The sequence below is a fragment of the Cherax quadricarinatus genome, chromosome 6 (genome assembly GCF_038502225.1).
Source record: "Cherax quadricarinatus isolate ZL_2023a chromosome 6, ASM3850222v1, whole genome shotgun sequence".
Lineage (NCBI taxonomy): Eukaryota > Metazoa > Arthropoda > Malacostraca > Decapoda > Parastacidae > Cherax > Cherax quadricarinatus.
In genome coordinates this window covers 13,504,905-13,525,131 of record NC_091297.1, presented here as the reverse complement: position 1 = coordinate 13,525,131, position 20,227 = coordinate 13,504,905, and the positions used below count along the sequence as shown (strand labels likewise).

General features: G+C 42.8%; 1 protein-coding gene across 1 annotated transcript in view; it reads right to left on the bottom strand.

Annotated features, from left to right (window-relative positions):
- LOC128694079 (CARD- and ANK-domain containing inflammasome adapter protein) overlaps nt 1-17,428 on the bottom strand; it is a 65,914-nt gene extending 48,486 nt beyond the window's left edge. The window contains exon 1 of the mRNA XM_070080464.1: nt 17,291-17,428. The gene's annotated coding sequence lies outside the window, so the exon portion shown is untranslated. The remainder of the gene's footprint in view (nt 1-17,290) is intronic.
- Nucleotides 17,429-20,227: the final 2,799 nt, after the last annotated feature.

Sequence of the window (20,227 nt, the reverse complement as noted above, 5' to 3'; positions counted from 1 at the left end):
ACCAAGCACCTTGGCTTGCTGGTAACTAACACACACATACACACAAACACTCCACCTCTATTCCTCTTTCACTCCATCGCTTTCTCTCCAGCACCCATTCTCTATCCCTATCCCATGTCTTCCCCCAGCACCCCTCAAGAAAACTCAAACAAACCCTCCCTTTCTACCTCCATCTTCCTTCCCCCCCTCTCTCTCTCTCTCTCTCTCTCTCTTCCTCTATCCCTCTTTCTCTCCACCTCTCTCTTCCTCTACCCCTCTTTCTCTCCACTCTTTACCACTCTCTTCTTACCTGTCTCACACACACACACACACATACACATAAACACACACACACAGACATACATATATAAACACACACACAACCAGCACACATGCAATACAAAACTTAACCCATCTAAAAAAAAAAGGTGTCTCAGAGGGGAAGTCGATGGCTCAGGGGATTGGAGGAAGATGTTCCTGATAAGGAAGAATGGATGGAAGAGCAATGTAAAAGGATGGAACAAGCGTGGAAGAGCAAACTAGGTGAGCTTCCTGTGAAAATGGAGAAGAGGATGGAGGCAGAGAAGAAGAAATGGGAGTCACAAGCTGAAGCCAGGATATGGGCCCTAGAATATGAGGTAAATATGCTGAAGCGAATTACAGGGCTATTGCCTAGAGGAGACACAGCATCTGAAGCAGGTACACCCCTATTAAATGAGGAGTCCAATGGAAAGGAAGGAGAAAAAACTTATGCTAAGGCCCTATCAGTCCACCAAGCAAGGCTGAGGAATGTACAGGGAGAGCTGTTAGGAGCAGGAATAGCAGTAAGCGAGAAGGTGACAGGTCCCATGCAGAAGTACAACCATGCCACCAAGAGTTACAGGAAAAAATAAAGGAGACAATGGCTATGTACAAATGGGACCCAGAGATACAGAGGAAAAGGCAATGGGAGGAGGAGAGGGAGAAGTCAGTGTTTATTCATGGGCTCCAGGAGAATGAAGGGGGGACACACAATGAAAGAAGGCAGAAAGAAAAACAGGAGATTGAAAACATCATCAAAGAAATAGGTGAGGATATGACTGAGATAGTAAATTTTCAGAGAATAGGAGGGTATTTAAAGGGAAGAAATCAGCCGGTCAAACTGATTTTCAAGACAGAAATGGTGCAGAACAGGGCCCTGCAAGAGAAATCACGGCTGAAGGAATCATCAACATACAAGAGGGTGTTCCTAGACTGTGACAGAACAAGAACAGAAAGACAGCAATTGTGGGATAAGACACAGAAATGAAAGGGGCTACGAAGTGAGACAAGGATAGAGTCAGCAGAGGACAACCAGAGCTGGGCAGAGCAACAAGTGCAAGTACACACAGAACCACCCTCAGAACCCCACAGCCAAACACACTAACCCAACACACCACCACAATCCACACCCCACACTATGCTGTAGAATCCCACAGCACACTGGCAGGTCTCCCACCCCACAGACCCCCAGAACACAGTGTTGGAGAAAACTGAAGGTATGGTACACCAATGCTGATGGAATAACGAATAAGTGGGAGGAGCGGCACGAGAGAATCGAAGCGGCATCACCAGACATCACAGCTCTCACCGAAACCAAGCTCACAGGAACGATAACAGGTACCATCTTTCCAATGGGATATCAGACACTTTTGCAACATATCAGAATCTTTATTAAGGAAATGTTTTGCTACACAGGCTAAGGGACTGATTACCTCGAACTCTTCCTCTCTTTACCCCTGCTTTGTATTGGACTTAAGAAACCACTGTGTGGCAAAACATTTCCTTAATAAAGATTCCCATATGTTACATAAGTGTCTCAATCTTCAACTTGTTGGTTTACAAACCATTTATCATAACAGCATATCAGATCTTAGGAAAGACAGAGGGAACAGAGGGGGTGGAGGAGTGGCACTACTCATCAAAAACCAATGGGATTTTGACAAGCTGGAGAAAGGAGACAGGCAAAGCAAGAGACTACATAATAAGAAAACTTCAGTCTGGAGATCCCAAGGTGGTAGTTGCAGTGATGTATAACCCACCACAGAACAGCAGGAGGCCAAGGCAAGAATATGATGAGAGTAACAGAGCAACGGTTGACACTGGCTGAAGTGGCCAGAAGGGCTCGTGCAAGCAGGGCAAAGCTGCTGAGTGTGGGTGACTTCAATCACAAAGAAATTTACTGGGAGAACCTGGAGCCACATGGGGGCCCAGAAACGTGGAGGGCTAAGATGATGGAGGTGGTACTGGAAAACCTCATGTACCAACACGTAAGGGACACTACCAGAGAGAGAGAGAGAGAGAGAGAGAGAGAGGAGAGGATGAACCAGCAAGACTGGACCTAGTATTCTCCTTAAGTAGTGCAGATATTGAGGATATCGCATATGAAAGACCCCTTGGGGCCAGTGACCAAGTGGTCTGAGCTTCGAATACACAGTAGAGTTACAAGTAGAGAGGGAAACAGGAGGGGCAGGAGAAATGAAGCCAACCTACACGAGGGGACTACACAGGCATGAAGAATTTTCTGCATGAGGTTCAGTGGGACAGGACACTGGCAGGGAAGGCGGTAAATGAGATGATGGAATATGTGACAACAATATGCAAGGAAGCTGAGGAGGTTTGTACCCAAGGGTAACACAAATAACGAGAAGGCCAGGATGAGCCCATGGTTCACTCAAAGGTGTACAGAGGCCAAAACCAAGTGTACTAGACAATGGAAGAAGTATTGAAGGCAAAGAACCCAGGAGAATAAGGAGAGCAGTTGTAGAGCCAGAATCGAATATGCACAGGTAAGAAGGGAGGCCCAACGGCAATACGAAAATGACATAGCAGTGAAAGCCAAATCTGACCCGAAGCTGTTGTACAGCCACATCAGGAGAACAACAAAGACCAGGTAATCAGGTTGAGGAAGGAAGGAAAGGGAGATCACGAGAAACGACTGAGAAGTATGCGAGGAGCTCAACATGAGATTCAAAGAAGTGTTCACAGAGGGGACAAAAGGGACTCTAGAAAGACAGAAAGATGGGGTACACTACATACAACCGAGGAAGAAGTGAAGAGACTGCTAAGCGAGCTAGATACCTCAAAGGCGATGGGGCCAGATAACATCTCTCCATGGGTTCCGAGAGAGGGTGCAGAGGCACTGTGTGTGCCACTAACAGCAATCTTCAACACATCTATCAAAACGGTGAGTACCTAATGCATGAAAGACAACAAATGTGCTCCCAGTTTAAAAAAAAAAAAAAGAGAGAGACAAAGCATTAAACTACAGACCAGTGTCACTGACAAGTATAGTATGCAAAGTCATGGTGAAGATTATCTGGAGAAGAGTGGTGGAGCACCTAGAAAGGAATGAGTTTATCAACGATAACCAGCATGGTTTCAGGGATGGGAAATCCTGTGTCACAAACCTATTGGAGTTCTATGACAGGGTGACAGAAGTTAGACAAGAGAGAGAGAGAGAGAGAGAGAGAGGGGGGGGGGGAGGGGTGTGTAGATTGTGTTTTCTTGGATTGTAAGGTTTTTGAAACAATTCCACACAAGAGATTAGTGCATAAGCTGGATGACCAGGCAGATATTACAGGGAGGACGCTGCAATAGATGAGGGAATACCTGTCGGGAAGACATCAGCGAGTCATGGTACATGACAGTGTTAGAGTGGGTGCCTGTGACGAGAGGGTTCCACAGGGGTCAGTCCTAGGACCGGTGCTGTTTCTGGTATATGTGAATGACATGACGGAAGGAATAGTCTCAAAAGTGTCCCTGTTTGCAGATGATGTGAAGTTGATGAGAAGAATTCAACCGGATGAGGACAGGCTGCAAGCCTGATCCAGAAACTGGCTGCAGGAAGAGTGACCTAGTGGTGACCAGTAAAGAGGCGGGGCTAGGAGCTGTGAATCGACCCCTGCATCCACAACTAGGTGAATACACAGACTTTGCAAAAGCCTTCGACAACTGTTTCCATGGTGTAACAGCGCACAAAATGCGTAATACAGGAATAACACTGATCAACACACATAATGCTTCCGGGACTAGAGTAGCTATTTCCAACTAATTTTAGGTCACTGATAATGAATATCATGGTTAAAATTGTTTGTTAGCTCTACTTTTCAGTATACACCTACATGTCACAACAGGTTCCAACAGGGTTGCAGCAGTGTGTTTCTTACCAGTCTGACTGACCTTCATTATTGTTCCAGCAGTCATAGAAGGTGGTTGTGATGTGCAAGTTTATATTTTGAGGTGAAATGTAGGTGATTTCCTTAGCCAAATCCTTTCTAAATTTATAGTAAATATTCACTGAGCAAGCTATTGATATGCATGTGAGGCATATTATATTAATTTTATTTTCCTACTGAATGATAAATACTTCTGCTTAGTTGTCATGCTCTGTATTATAATGATAAATTAATAAATTTTCTGTTTATCTTCTAATTGTTTGTTATTTTCTTCTTTCAGATGCCTCGTACTTGTGTGAATAGGGCAGACAACTTCTGCCACATTTGTGGTGAGGTGATCTTTGCACCACAGAAGCACCATATAACTGCTATGGTAAGAAAGGCATATCACCTATATTTTGCATGCAAGACTGGTGGACAGGATACGAACTGGGCTTCACACATATGCTGCAATAATTGGGCTACTAACTTTCGCCAATGATTGAACAGGAAGAAGAAAGGAATGCGTTTTGCTGCGCCAGTGACATGGCAGGAGCCAACAGACCATACCAACAATTGTTATTTCTGCATGGTACCTCCAGTACAAAAAGGCTTGTCAAAGAAAAAAAAGGGGGTTCATTCAATATCCAAACATTCCATCAGCTATTCGCCCAGTTTCACATGGAGAAGGTCAGCCTGTTCCTGATGCACCAATTTCGGTATCCTTCGAGTCAGATAAAGAAAGTGGTGAGGAGAAAGAAGAGAAGGATGACAGTGCTGGATTACAGAGTGACCGAAACTCTGATGAAGCACACTCCTCTAGGCCGCATTCCATGACAAAAAGGAAACTCCATGACCTTGTCAGGGATCTGCAACTACCCAAAAATAAGGCAGAGCTGCTAGGCTCCTAGCAGCTGATGTGAAGATTTCAAAATTTCGTGACTGTCAGCAGCAGTTCAACGATTTCTTCGTAATGGAAGGTGATTTAGTGCCTGCAACAATATTAATGGTCTGATGGAAGCACTTGGCATCGACTACGAAACCAGTCACTGGAAGCTGTTAATAGATTCATCAAAAACGAGTCTGAAAGTTGTCTTGCTGCATAACGGCAATAGTAAACCATCAGTTCCTGTGGACTATGCACCACATATGAAAAACCTAAGAGAATGTAAAGCATATGGTGCAATGCATGAAATATGATGAATATCAATGGCAGCTCTGTGGTGACTTAAAGGTTGTTGCTCTTGTGATGGGCTTGCAGGGCGGATACACCAAGTACTGCTGCTTTCTATGTGAATGGGGCAGCCGTGTAAGAGGTTCCTACTACATCAGGAGAGACTGGCCACCTCGTCAGTCACTGGAGCCTGGGATGAAGTGTTCAACATCCACCTCTCATTCAACCAAACAAAAGTTTACTACCACCACTACACATAAAACTGGGGCTCATGAAAAACTTTTAAAAGCTATACACAAATCCGGTCAGGGATTCAAGTATCTAACATCAAAATTCCCCTCAATGGGCAACGCTAAGATAAGAGAGGGAGTCTTCAATGGTCCTCTGGTTCGAGTGTCTTAAAGATGGTGACTTTGAATCGACCTTCATGGGGAGGAGAAAGCTGCTTGGGAAGCATTCAAGTTAGTGTGAAGGGATTTCTTGGAAACAGAAGGGAAGGCAACTATGAAGAATTGGTGGAAAACCTCATCAAGGCTTACAAAAACCTGAGATGTAACACGTCAATTAAAATCCACTTTTTGGACTCGCATTTAGACTTTTTTCCAGTGAACTGTGGGGCAGTTAGTGACGAACATGGTGAAAGGTTTCACTAAGACATTTCAACCACGGAAAAATGGTGCCAAGGCAAATGGGGCACAAGAATGCTTACAAACTATTGCTGGACATTGGCAAGAGACGATTCTTCAGCCCACTATAAGCGTCAAACAAAAAAGGCAGAGAGTAGGTACGGATTAAGGTTTAAATCATACTGACATATATTGTACGTTATAATAAAATAATAAAATATTACATGTCTCGTATCTTTAAACCAGGCGGACATCAACCAAACCTTTAAATGGGCTGCAGAAAACAAAGTGAAGCTCAATGAAGAGAGATTTCAATTACTCTGATATGAAAAAGTGAGGAAATTAAAACTATATCGGCGTATAAAACAAATTCCAACCACACAACAGAACGAAAAACTAATGTAAAGAACCTGGGAGTGACAATGTTAGAGGATCTCACTTTCAAAGATTACAACAATGTGTCTACCACATCTACTAGAAAAATGACAATGGAGAGTGAAAAACCTTCAAAACTAGGAATGCTAGGCCCATGATATTATTTAGGTCGCTTGTTCTATCTAGGCTGGAATATTGCTGCACACTAACAGCGTCTTTCAAAGCAGGTGAATTTGCTGACCTGAACAATGCACAAAGAACCTTCACGGCACACGTAAGTACAATAAAACACCTAAATTGCTGGGAACGGTTGAAGTTCCTCGACTTGTGTTCCCTGGAATGCAGATGGGAGAGATACATGATTATATATACTTGGAAAATCCTAGAAGGATTAGTACCAAATTTGCACACGAAAATCATTCCCTATGAAATCAAAAGACTCGGCAGGCGATGCAACATTCCCCCAGTGAAAAGCAGGGGTGCTACTAGCATGAAAAGAGAACACAATAAGTTTCAGGTGACCAAGACTGTTTAATTGCCTCCCAGCATATTATTATTATTATAATCAAAGAAAGCGCTAAACCGACAAGACCTCCCAGCATACATAAGGCTGTCTTCAAAAAGGCACTGGACAGGCACCTAAAGCCAGTACCTGATCAACAGAGTTGTGGTTCATACTTAAGTTTACATGTGGCCTGTGGAAAATTTTTTATAATTTTCCTAAATTCAGCATGTGTAAATACCTGATCAACAGAGTTGTGGTTCATACTTAAGTTTACATGTGGCCTGTGGAAAATTTTTTATAATTTTCCTAAATTCAGCATGTGTAAATACGAATAATATAATAATTGTGTATTAAAATGTGATGCTGATTTGACACGTCTAGAAATTTGGTGTGAAAGAGGGTGTGCAGCAGCCGCGAAGTGATACAGAGGAGGGGGACACCATAGTGTAAATAATGTGTGAGCACTGGTCTGTTAATAGTGAAATTTACGGTGCCCCGTGGCCTGGTGGCAAAAGTTCTCGCTTCACAAGGTGAGGGGTCCGGGTTCGATTCCCAGCGAAGGGGTGGAAACATCCTACGTGTTTCCTTACACTGGCTGTCTGTGTTCACCCATCAGTAAAATGGGTACCTGGATGTTAGTCGACTGGTGTGGGTCGCATCCTGGAACAAAACTGACCTAATTTGTCACTGATGTCATCTAGGCCTGTATACCTTGTACATGTACCTGTAGTAAATAAAGATATTATTAAAAATTTAATCCGGCGTCATCGAGGCCATAACTGGGTGTTTCGGCCCTAATTTGTAATAGGAACCCATGTTAATGGCCCCTGTTGAAGAAGTGGGACAGGAAATTTGCGGGACCTCCAGAATTACTGTGGATGGTAAAAAATATGGAGACTATGCCATTACTCACACGGGCAATAGTAACAGCCTGGCTGATCAGGCCTTGATCCACCATGAGGCCTGGTCACAGTCCGGGCCAGGGGGGCGTTGACCCCCAAAACCCTCTCTGGGTGTACCCCAGGTAGGTATACATGCCGGAAAAAAAATCCCCCCCCAGTACCAACAATACCACCAGTCCGATAACATTCTTCTTTGCAAATATACAGGGTCTAAAGCCAGCAACAAACAACAAAATACCTTTCATCCGTGGACTGCTTGCAGAGGCAAAGGCAATGTTCGCGGCTTTCACTGAGACCCACATAAAGGATCACTTGGACAACGAAATATGGATCCCAGGTTACAACCTATACAGATGTGACAGAGTGAACAGGGAAAAGGGGGGGGGGGGTTGGCCTGTACATTGCAGAGTCACTTGTTTGCACAGAACTGCTTAATGCCTCAAATGACGTAGTGGAAGTTTTAGCAGTAAAGGTCGAGAACCAAAACCTAGTCATTGTGGTAGTCTACAAGCCTCCGGATGCAACATCCCAGCAATTCCAGGAACAGCTGTTAAAAATTGACCACTGTCTGGAAAATCTTCCAGCTCCTGCACCCAACATCTTGCTCCTGGGGGATTTCAACTTAAGGCACCTAAAATGGAGGAATATAGCAAATAATATTGTTGCAGTAATAACACCAGGAGGCAGCTCTGATGAAAACTCACACTCACACGAGCTTTTAAATCTCTGCACAAAATTCAATTTAAACCAGCAAATAATAGAGCCTACTAGACTGGAGAATACACTAGACCTCATCTTCACTAACAATGATGATCTGATAAGAAATGTCACCATATCAAAAACAATATACTCAGATCACAACATAATTGAGGTTCAGACATGTATGCGTGGAGCCCCAGACCGACAAAATGAGACTAGTCACGAGGGAGCATTCACCAAATTCAACTTCAATAACAAAAAAAAAAGTGGGACCAAGTAAACCAAGTCCTAACCGATATAAGCTGGGAAGATATACTAAGCAACACAGACCCAAACTTATGCCTAGAACAGATTAACTCGGTGGCACTCGATGTATGCACAAGGCTTATTCCTCTAAGAAAAAGGAGGAGTAGATGTAAAATAGAAAGAGACAGGCGCTCCCTTTACAGGCGACGGAAAAGAATAACAGAGCGGCTAAAAGAGGTCAATATATCTGAAATGCGCAGGGAGACACTGGTCAGAGAAATAGCAAGCATCGAACTTAAGCTAAAAGAATCCTTTAGGAGTCAGGAATCGCTGGAAGAACTAAAAGCCATAAATGAAATCGAAAGAAACCCAAAGTATTTCTTCTCCTATGCCAAATCAAAATCGAGAACAACGTCCAGTATTGGGCCCCTACTTAAACAAGATGGGTCCTACACAGATGACAGCAAGGAAATGAGTGAGCTACTCAAGTCCCAATATGACTCAGTTTTTAGCAAGCTGCTAACCAGACTGAGAGTCGAAGATCAAAATGAATTTTTTATGAGAGAGCCACAAAATTTGATTAACACAAGCCTATCCGATGTTATCCTGACGCCAAATGACTTCGAACAGGCGATAAATGACATGCCCATGCACTCTGCCCCAGGGCCAGACTCATGGAACTCTGTGTTCATCAAGAACTGCAAGAAGCCCCTATCACGAGCCTTTTCCATCCTATGGAGAGGGAGCATGGACACGGGGGTCGTCCCTCAGTTACTAAAAACAACAGACATAGCCCCACTCCACAAAGGGGGCAGTAAAGCAACAGCAAAGAATTACAGACCAATAGCACTAACATCCCATATCATAAAAATCTTTGAAAGGGTCCTAAGAAGCAAGATCACCACCCATCTAGAAACCCATCAGTTACACAACCCAGGGCAACATGGGTTTAGAACAGGTCGCTCCTGTCTGTCTCAACTACTGGATCACTACGACAAGATCCTAAATGCACTAGAAGACAAAAAGAATGCAGATGTAATATATACAGACTTTGCAAAAGCCTTCGACAAGTGTGACCATGGCGTAATAGCGCACAAAATGCGCGCTAAAGGAATAACAGGAAAAGTCGGTCGATGGATCTATAATTTCCTCACTAACAGAACACAGAGAGTAGTCGTCAACAGAGTAAAGTCCGAGGCAGCTACGGTGAAAAGCTCTGTTCCACAAGGCACAGTACTAGCTCCCATCTTGTTCCTCATCCTCATATCCGACATAGACAAGGATGTCAGCCACAGCACCGTGTCTTCCTTTGCAGATGACACCCGAATCTGCATGACAGTGTCTTCCATTGCAGACACTGCAAGGCTCCAGGCGGACATCAACCAAATCTTTCAGTGGGCTGCAGAAAACAATATGAAGTTCAACGATGAGAAATTTCAATTACTCAGATATGGTAAACATGAGGAAATTAAATCTTCATCAGAGTACAAAACAAATTCTGGCCACAAAATAGAGCGAAACACCAACGTCAAAGACCTGGGAGTGATTATGTCGGAGGATCTCACCTTCAAGGACCATAACATTGTATCAATCGCATCTGCTAGAAAAATGACAGGATGGATAATGAGAACCTTCAAAACTAGGGAGGCCAAGCCCATGATGACACTCTTCAGGCCACTTGTTCTATCTAGGCTGGAATATTGCTGCACTCTAACAGCACCTTTCAAGGCAGGTGAAATTGCCGACCTAGAAAATGTACAGAGAACTTTCACGGCGCGCATAACGGAGATAAAACACCTCAATTATTGGGAGCGCTTGAGGTTTCTAAACCTGTATTCCCTGGAACGCAGGAGGGAGAGATACATGATTATATACACCTGGAAAATCCTAGAGGGACTAGTACCGAATTGGCACACGAAAATCACTCACTACGAAAGCAAAAGACTTGGCAGACGATGCACCATCCCCCCAATGAAAAGCAGGGGTGTCACTAGCACGTTAAGAGACCATACAATAAGTGTCAGGGGCCCGAGACTGTTCAACTGCCTCCCAGCACACATAAGAGGGATTACCAACAGACCCCTGGCAGTGTTCAAGCTGGCACTGGACAAGCACCTAAAGTCAGTTCCTGATCAGCCGGGCTGTGGCTCGTACGTTGGTTTGCGTGCAGCCAGCAGCAACAGCCTGGTTGATCAGGCGCTGATCCACCAGGAGGCCTGGTCACAGACCGGGCCGCGGGGGCGTTGACCCCCGAAACTCTCTCCAGGTAAACTCCAGGTAAACACTATCAATTTTTCAACGCTTCCTCTTTTTTTCAGATTATATTTGTGTTAAGTTTGGCTAAGCTTATTTACGCTAAGTTGGGTTATATGAAAACGTATATCTAACCACAATATGCATGTTAAAAAAAACGGTTGCGGTGTGCTTAAAAACTTTTATCGTCATTAATTTCACAATTGCAAGTAGACACGTGTGACGTTCTCTTGGTACATCGTCCACACAACGTTCATACGTGGATTGTGACCACCTGGTTACGCTCAACTCAAACGTATCGACGACCTTTATTTTTAAGTCTGATTCAGCGCTCTTAGAGCCCCTTTGGGTTTAGGGCTTAACTTGATTATCATTATTTAAACTTGCTCATTTAGAGCTGTATATACGTTGTCATGGCACAGTAATGAATTAACCTAATTAACCTAATTACTCAAGTGATGAATGTGACACATGTCCAACATTTGAGAATTGTGTTTGTGTGTGTATGAGTTTGTGTGTATGAGTTTGTGTGTGTGTACTCACCTAATTGTGGTTGCAGGGGTCGAGACTCAGCTCCTGGCCCCGCCTACTCAGCTCCTGTGTGTGTGTGTGTGTGTGTGTGTGTGTGTGTGAGACTCAACAATCAATATTTGCACCAATAACTCACTACAGTTGTGACCGGGTGTGGAAGTGTGAAATTGCTCATTACTCTATAATTTGTTCATGATTGTAGCCATGTATAAACGTAAGTAACCATTCTTACAGGATTCATTACCTTTGTAACTTGTAAGTTCATTATCCTTGTACCTAGTTCAGCTATCAAAACTTTGGGGCCCAGTCCTGGACCCATTACGTACCTCTGTAATCTGTAAATACCTTTGTAACTTGTCATGATTGTGACCAGACCTACCTGGAGTTCATTACCTTTGCAAATTGTGAGTTCATTACTTTTGTAAATTGTAAGTTCATTACCTTTGTAAATTGTGAGTTCATTACCTTTGTAAATTGTGAGTTCATTACCTTTGTAAATTGTGAGTTCATTACCTTTGTAAATTGTGAGTTCATTACCTTTGTAAATTGTGAGTTCATTACCTCTAACTTGCTCAGCTATCAAAACTTTGGAGTCCAGTCCCTGGACCAATTATGTACCTCTGTAATCTTTTGACTACCGCCCACAGGATGGGTATGGGGTGCATAATAAACATATTAAACTTAACTAAACTTGAGAATCTTTTTCGTGGAAATGTTTCAAATACCTCGTCTTCCGCCGTTCCTCTCTGTATTGGACTGACGAAGCCACTGAATGGCGAAACGTTTCCGTAATGAAGATTCCCGTATATTGAACAAGTGTCCCATTCTTCACCTTTCCAGTTTTGTAAACCACTGATGTTCCTTGACGCTGATGAGGAGCACTTGATCCGAGGAATTGACTCTGATCTTCCCTTCTATGTATCGAACCTCACTTCCTTCAGGGAAGGTTCCTTGATGTTGGTGAGGGGCTCTTGATTTAGGGAATTGGATCTGTGCTCCAGTTCCCCAAATTAAGCCTGAATGCCTTCCACATCCCCCCCCCAGGCGCTGTATAATCCTCTGGGTTTAGCGCTTCCTCCTTGATTATAATAATAATAATAATCGTATTGTAGATAGTCTTAATGACCTTGGTGTAGCAGATAGTCTTTTTAGTATGATAATAAGATGTTATCTTCATTGTAGAATAATAAGAAAATATTATAACCTTTATACTATAATAATAAGGTAAAAGGACCCCAATGGAAATAAGTCACTCTGTCTGACTTTTTTGGGTTATCCTAGGTTCCCTACACATATGCTGCTATGTATGATAATTCTATGTAACTGTATTTGTGTTTACCTGAATAAACTTACTTACTTACTTACTTACTTATTCTCTAGGCGTTGTATGACCCTGCGTTGTGAACACACTCTTTCCCCAGTTAATGTAATACTAACATATTGCTATGCTGAGCCAGTCAAGCAAATGTTACAGTGGCACATAATGGGTCCAAGGACTCTGACCCATCTATCCTAGCCTAAAATAAAGAAAATAGTGACTCGAGCATTCATAATAACACGATAGTAAACTAATGAAACAGGTAGAAGTGAAACCCATCATGACAAGGCAGTTCTAAAATGATCGGGCCAGTGCTCTAACCAGGTAGTTATATTTCTATGCGCTTGGATCGTTAGCATGGGCCACCAGTGTGACCACTACTGGAGGTCTTGTTAACTGAGGAATCTCACACCAACATGGCTGTGGCAGGAGTTACCTGCAGTCCATTCAAACACATCATCGTTGATAACGGGTGAACACCTGGTCTCAGCAGCTGCACTTCAGCGATGAAGAGAGCCAAGTGTTCTACCACAGATACAAACTGTAGATATAAATCCATATGTATACCTGTTAACCCTTTTGGGGCCTAGTTCCTAGGCCTTTTGTGTATCCATATGCTCTTGCGCTACCGTCCACAGGATGGATATGAGGTGCACAATAAACTAGCCACTTCGGTGACAAAATCTAAAAAATCTACCAAGTTGTCCTGGATGAGTCAAGGACAAAACAATGTTAGCTGCGACACAGGTTTCAAGAAGCTTTTCAGTTTTCCCTGATAAATATATTTAAAACAACACCAACCATGACCGACAACTAAAGTAGTGAATAAATTATTGCTGGATATTAGCAAAAAAAAAAAAAAAAAAAAAAAGGAGATAGCATTGTGGGATTGTGGGTATTAAAACAATGTCCAGAAGAACTGAGCCATCCACTCGAGGAAGAAAAATTGGCATTCAAATGACACTTTGTGTCACTATTAAAAAAATAAACTATCGGTCGATTTCGTTAACAAGTGCTGTTGTAAAAATATTGCAAAAAATCCATTAGAAAGAGTGGATAAAACCCTTGGAGGAGAACAACCTTAACTCATAAGTGTTTTAAACAATTCAGTTTTTGGACTGAAAATTCTTGCTTCTCAAATCTATTATGACAGTCACAGAAATTGTTTAAGGACAAGGGATGGGCAGATTATATTTATCTAAATATTAAGATAGTTCCCCATGAGAAACTTCAAAATCTACGAGGATGGAAAAAAAAAATCGAAGTTATGTGAGGAGAAATGCCTTGATGGGATGTGAGACGGTGTGCAGCAAGGATCTGCACTTGTCTCAATACTGTTTATAATTTATATAAATGACTAAGCAGAAGGCATACATAACTATATAAATACGTTTACAGATTGTCCGAAGGAGAGAAATAAAAAAATAAACTAAATCTCTACAGGATGTCTTAAATAGAGTAAATGGAGCGATAGCTGGGTGATGGAAGTTGATGTAGATAAATGCCATGTAACAGTAATAATGGGAGAGTGTGAAATTAGGCTACATGAATAATATAGACTGACAAAATATTGAAAGTGTCAGAGAGGGACCTTGAGTTATTGCTAACAAATTATCGCCTAAAGATCATATACACTAAATTGTGAGAAAGCCTAACGTTACTCTGGCGAATTCTAAGAGAGCTTTTATATATATGGCTAGAGGAATGCGAAAAACAAACCGTTTACAATGTATATTAGGCCGAGACTGGAATATCCAGCGGTGGTGTGGTACCCACGCCTTGAAGAATAAAATGGTTATCAGAGTTAAAAAAAAATTATGAATTATGAAAAAGAAAGTCTGAAAGCACTACAGATGTTCATGCTGGGTGATGGGAGGAAGAGAAAAGACATAATAGATACATAAAATTATATACAAGATTAAATAAAAATGATGTGACTTTGTAAATGGTCCAAGTCGAACCGAAACGTCGTCGTTAAGCTCCTCTTTCCTATGTGCGGGTTATTTGTGTAAAAGTGATGTATCTCACCAGAAACAGGAATAAGAAGACACCGTGTGTAATATTGGGAAAAAAATGTGGAGCCGAAGGGATAAAAGAATAATTTTCTTCAATGGCAGATCAATTAAATGAATTAAAAGAGGTTAGTTTTCCAACCACTTGAAATTTTGAAAAAAAATTGTGAACAAATTAGTGAAAAGACACCACGAGCTTCTCTTGCAGCTGCAAACACATAATTACACATAGATAATTACTCATATGCGAGTTTTTAAAGCTGGCCAAAATATTCACCTCAAGGAAGGTGTCTGTCAGTTTGTTCCCGAAGCAGTGATGAGTGACAAGGATGAGTGGTCTGAGTGCTGGGTGAATGACAGTGAGTGACGTGTGAGTACCTGAGTGCCTGTTATCATGAACATGGTACCGGTGATCAAACATGTGTTCAGTGGTACTAGACTCAACCACTATCACAGTAACCCATCACTTCCAAACCTTCACGAGGTGCGCCTTGATGCCGGGGCCTTATTGATCCAAGGGACTGAAACTATCCTCTCCTTCCTTGGATTAAACCTAGTTACCACCCATTCCTGAGGCGTCATGTGCTGCCTGGCCCCTGACACCTAGTGTCCCGGTATGGGTGGAAAGATTAGGACGTGTTTCCTTAAGACACCTGCTGTCCATGTTCACCCATAATAATAATAATAATATAAAATATCTTTATTTACTACAAGTACATGTACAAGGTATACAGGCCTAGCTGATATCAATGACATATTACTATATAGAAAGCCGCTTGTTATGCACAGCATCACGGGCAAATTGGGTCGGTTTTGTCCCAGGATGCGATCCACACAAGTCGACTAACATCCAGGTATTCATTTTACACTGATGGGTGAACAGGGACAGCAGGTGTCTTGTGGAAAACACGTCCCTAACGTTTTCCAGCCGTACCGGAGGAGATTCGAACTCCGGACCTCAGTGTGTGAGCTGAGTGCTCACACATCAGTCGACTAACACATGGGTGTTAGTCGACTGGTATGGGTTGCATCTTGGGAACAAAAGCGACAATCTGCTCAAAATGCTCTGTATTCCCTGGAACGCAGGCGGGAGAGATACATGATTATATACACCTGGAAAATCCTAGAGGGACTAGTACCGAACTTGCTCACGAAAATCACTCACTACGAAAGCAAAAGACTTGGCAGACGATGCAACATCCCCCCAATGAAAAGCAGGGGTGTCACTAGCACGTTAAGAGACCATACAATAAGTGTCAGGGGCCCGAGACTGTTCAACTGCCTCCCAGCATACATAAGGGGGATTACCAACAGACCCCTGGCAGTCTTCAAGCTGGCACTGGACAAGCACCTAAAGTCGGTTCCTGACCAGCCGGGCTGTGGCTCGTACGTTGGTTTGCGTGCAGCCAACAGTAACAGCCTGGTTGATCAGGCTCTGATCCACCAGGAGGCCTGGTCACAGACCGGGCCGCGGGGGCGTTGACCCCCGGAACTCTCTCCAGGTAAACTCCAGATAACAAGAGACTTTCTATATAGTATAATAGCATATAGTATAATAGTAATAATATGTCATTGATGTCAGATATGACTGTATATCTTGTATATGTACTTTAGAAATAAAGATTATCATTATTATTATCGTTTAGTACCTAGGCATACTAGTGGCCTTCTTTGTAATAAGTACTTTATTTTATAATTATCTTATAATATGTAAAACACATTGTAAGCTGTACAGAGAAATAAACATCTGAATTTGAATTATGTACCCCATACCCTTCCTGTGGGCGGTAGACAAAGAAGATTCGAGGTACATAATGGGTGGAGGTCTGGACCGCTGGGTACCTAGTAGGTACCGCCCTACCAGACCTCAACTACACTGGTAAATTTCAGTAAGTAAATAAGTTTATTCAGGTATACACAAATACAGTTACATAGAATTATCATACATAGCAGCATATGTGTAGAGAACCTGGGATAACCCAAAAAAGTCAGACAGAGTGACTTATTTCCACTGAGTACAAAGACGTTACTTGCGACTATAATGTAATATCAGCTATGTCCACTTTTGTCAGTGAAACAAGTGTGGCAGCTGTTTGACAACACTGGCTTATGAAACAAATAAATGAACTGTGTTATGAGACTCGGCATCTGTGTTAATGCTGGAGTGGTGACGGTAATTTCTGACATGACCTTCACTTGTTGCTGTCTGGCTCCTCATCCATGGCACTCCATCCATTCTTCCCTTCCTTGGAGTAAACCTGATTAACCCCTCCCCAGTCCCCAAGAGCTGTATGTCCACTCGCATTTAACGCTTCCTCGTGCAAATGATGTCTTAACCATGAGAAAATCTTCAATAACTTTGCACTGAGAATTAACACTTAAGTTTAAGAAGCTGGAAGGTCAACTTAAACGTCGTCTGCAATCTTAATGTATAATAATTCCCCAGACAGTTTTTATCTTATGTATTTACGTAGTGAAACCCCAAAATGCCTTACTTGTATTAAACAATGTTGAATGTTGTGTGAATTATGGTCAACTGGGCAGCACACCACCTCTTGTATGGACAATGAAAGTTGTTATACACACAGTGGATGTATACATAAATATTTACTCCTCCTACTCCACGTTGCTCCTCCATTTGTGGCTGTTCCTCCGCTTCTCCTCCATATATACACACACCATGAACTGTACGACATTTGGATCGGTTGTCAATAATATTATCAATGGAGTTATACAATTTACATTTTAATGATTACATTTGTCTTTATAACTTCTGTATAATCAACTACGCAATACTGGATATATAATGATAAACATTGTCAGTGTAGCGACTAACAAGTACAAAGAATAATTCCGAGTACAGACATGTGTGCCAGACGTAAGATGATGTGGCAGGTTGCCAGCTGGGAGGTCGTCGTCGTCAAACGTTTAATTCCATTAAATAGTTTATTTATAAAACGTTACGTTCACTGATGTCCATGATGTCTTGGCACTAATATTAATTAACCTTCGGTGTGGCCAGTAACTGGATGGGTGAGTTTGGCCAACACAGTTCTTGACAAAGGACCCCAATGGAAATAAGTCACTTTGACTGACTTTTTTTGGGTTACCCTGGGTTCTCTACACATATGTTGCTATGTATGATATTGTATGTAACTGTATTTGTGTATATCTGAATAAACTTACTTCTTACTTCTTACCACTCTAAAAAAAAACACTGCTAAACGTATGGGCAACCCACCACTGCTAAACGTAAGGGCAACCCAACACTGCTAAACGTATGGGCAACCCACCACTGCTAAACGTATGGGCAACCCACCACTGCTAAACGTATGGGCAACCCACCACTGCTAAACGTATGGGCAACCCACCACTGCTAAACTTATGGGCAACCCACCACTGCTAAACGTATAGGCAACCCACCACTGCTAAACGTATAGGCAACCCACCACTGCTAAACGTATGGGCAACCCACCACTGCTAAACGTATAGGCAACCCACCACTGCTAAACGTAAGGGCAATCCAACACTGCTAAACGTATAGGCAACCCACCACTGCTAAACGTATGGGCAACCCACCACTGCTAAACGTATAGGGCAACCCACCACTGCTAAACGTATAGGCAACCCACCACTGCTAAACGTATGGGCAACCCACCACTGCTAAACGTATAAACGGGGCAACCCACCACTGCTAAACGTATGGGCAACCCACCACTGCTAAACGTATGGGCAACCCACCACTGCTAAACGTATGGGCAACCCACCACTGCTAAACGTATGGGCAACCCACCACTGCTAAACGTATAGGCAACCCACCACTGCTAAACGTATAGGCAACCCACCACTGCTAAACGTATAGGCAACCCACCACTGCTAAACGTATGGGCAACCCACCACTGCTAAACGTATAGGCAACCCACCACTGCTAAACGTATAGGCAACCCACCACTGCTAAACGTATGGGCAACCCACCACTGCTAAACGTATAGGCAACCCACCACTGCTAAACGTATAGGCAACCCACCACTGCTAAACGTATGGGCAACCCACCACTGCTAAACGTATGGGCAACCCACCACTGCTAAACGTATGGGCAACCCACCACTGCTAAACGTATGGGCAACCCACCACTGCTAAACGTATGGGCAACCCACCACTGCTAAACGTATGGGCAACCCACCACTGCTAAACGTATGGGCAACCCACCACTGCTAAACGTATGGGCAACCCACCACTGCTGAACACTGATAACACCTACATGATGTTAATTATAACTTAACGTTATAATTAACATTAATTAGCTTTATCCTTAATATATTACTAATTATATTTGCTACTGAATTATAACTTAACGTTATAATTAACAGTTCTTCCACAGCTAAACAAAACGAAGATAAATTCCCAGGTCTGTTCCTAAACAACTTAAAATTTAACACATTACAAAGTATCTAGATCAGTTGGCATCGTCTCTAAGATACGTTACTGTGTACCTCAAAATAGTACTACATGGGGGAACCGCTACAACAATTCAGCCCGATCGGTAGCGTAACTCAGTTCACACACTGATGTCCGGGGGTCGATCCCCGGTAGGGGTGGAAACATTAGGACGTCTTTCCTTAAGACACCTGCTATCCATGTTCACCTATCAGTAAAATAAGTACCTGGGTGTTAGTAGACTGGTGTGGGTCGCATCCCGGGACAAAATTGACCTAATTTGCCCGAAATGCTCGACATAATAAGCAGCTTTCTATATAGCAGTATGTCATTGATGTCAACTTTGGGGACGAAGTCCCTGGACGCATTATGTACCTCTGTAATCTTTTAACTACCGCCCACAGGATGGGTATGGGGTGCATAACAAACACATTAAACTAACTCATTGATGTCAGCTAGACCTGTATATCTTGTACATGTACTTGTAGTAATTAAAGACATTATTATGATAGTACAAGAAAAAGCGGCGGTATGAATAATCATTCATCAACTGCCAGACAACACACGTCTTAAACCTTCTTAATATGCATAAAATTATCATATCAGTCCTGTATGATACTCTGTATGATATTTCCCGTGTCCGGCTCAGTCTTTGTAAAAGCTCACTGTATATATAAAAGGTACTAAAATATGAAATATGAAACTCTGTATATATCAGTTGCTTCTAAGCTGCTCTTAGAAAAAAACCTTTTTTAACAGCAGTTTATTATGCTGTGCAAGTCTTTCACCTCAAGGGAGGTTCCTTGATGCAGGTGCAGGGCTCTTGATCTAGGGCCCCTTGAGGGAGGTTCCTTGACGCTGGTGAGGGGCTCTTGATCTAGGGCCCCTCGAGGGAGGTTCCTTGACGCTGGTGAGGGGCTCTTGATCTAGGGCCCCTTGAGGGAGGGTCCTTGATGCTGTTGAGGGGCTCTTGATCTAGGGCCCCTCGAGGGAGG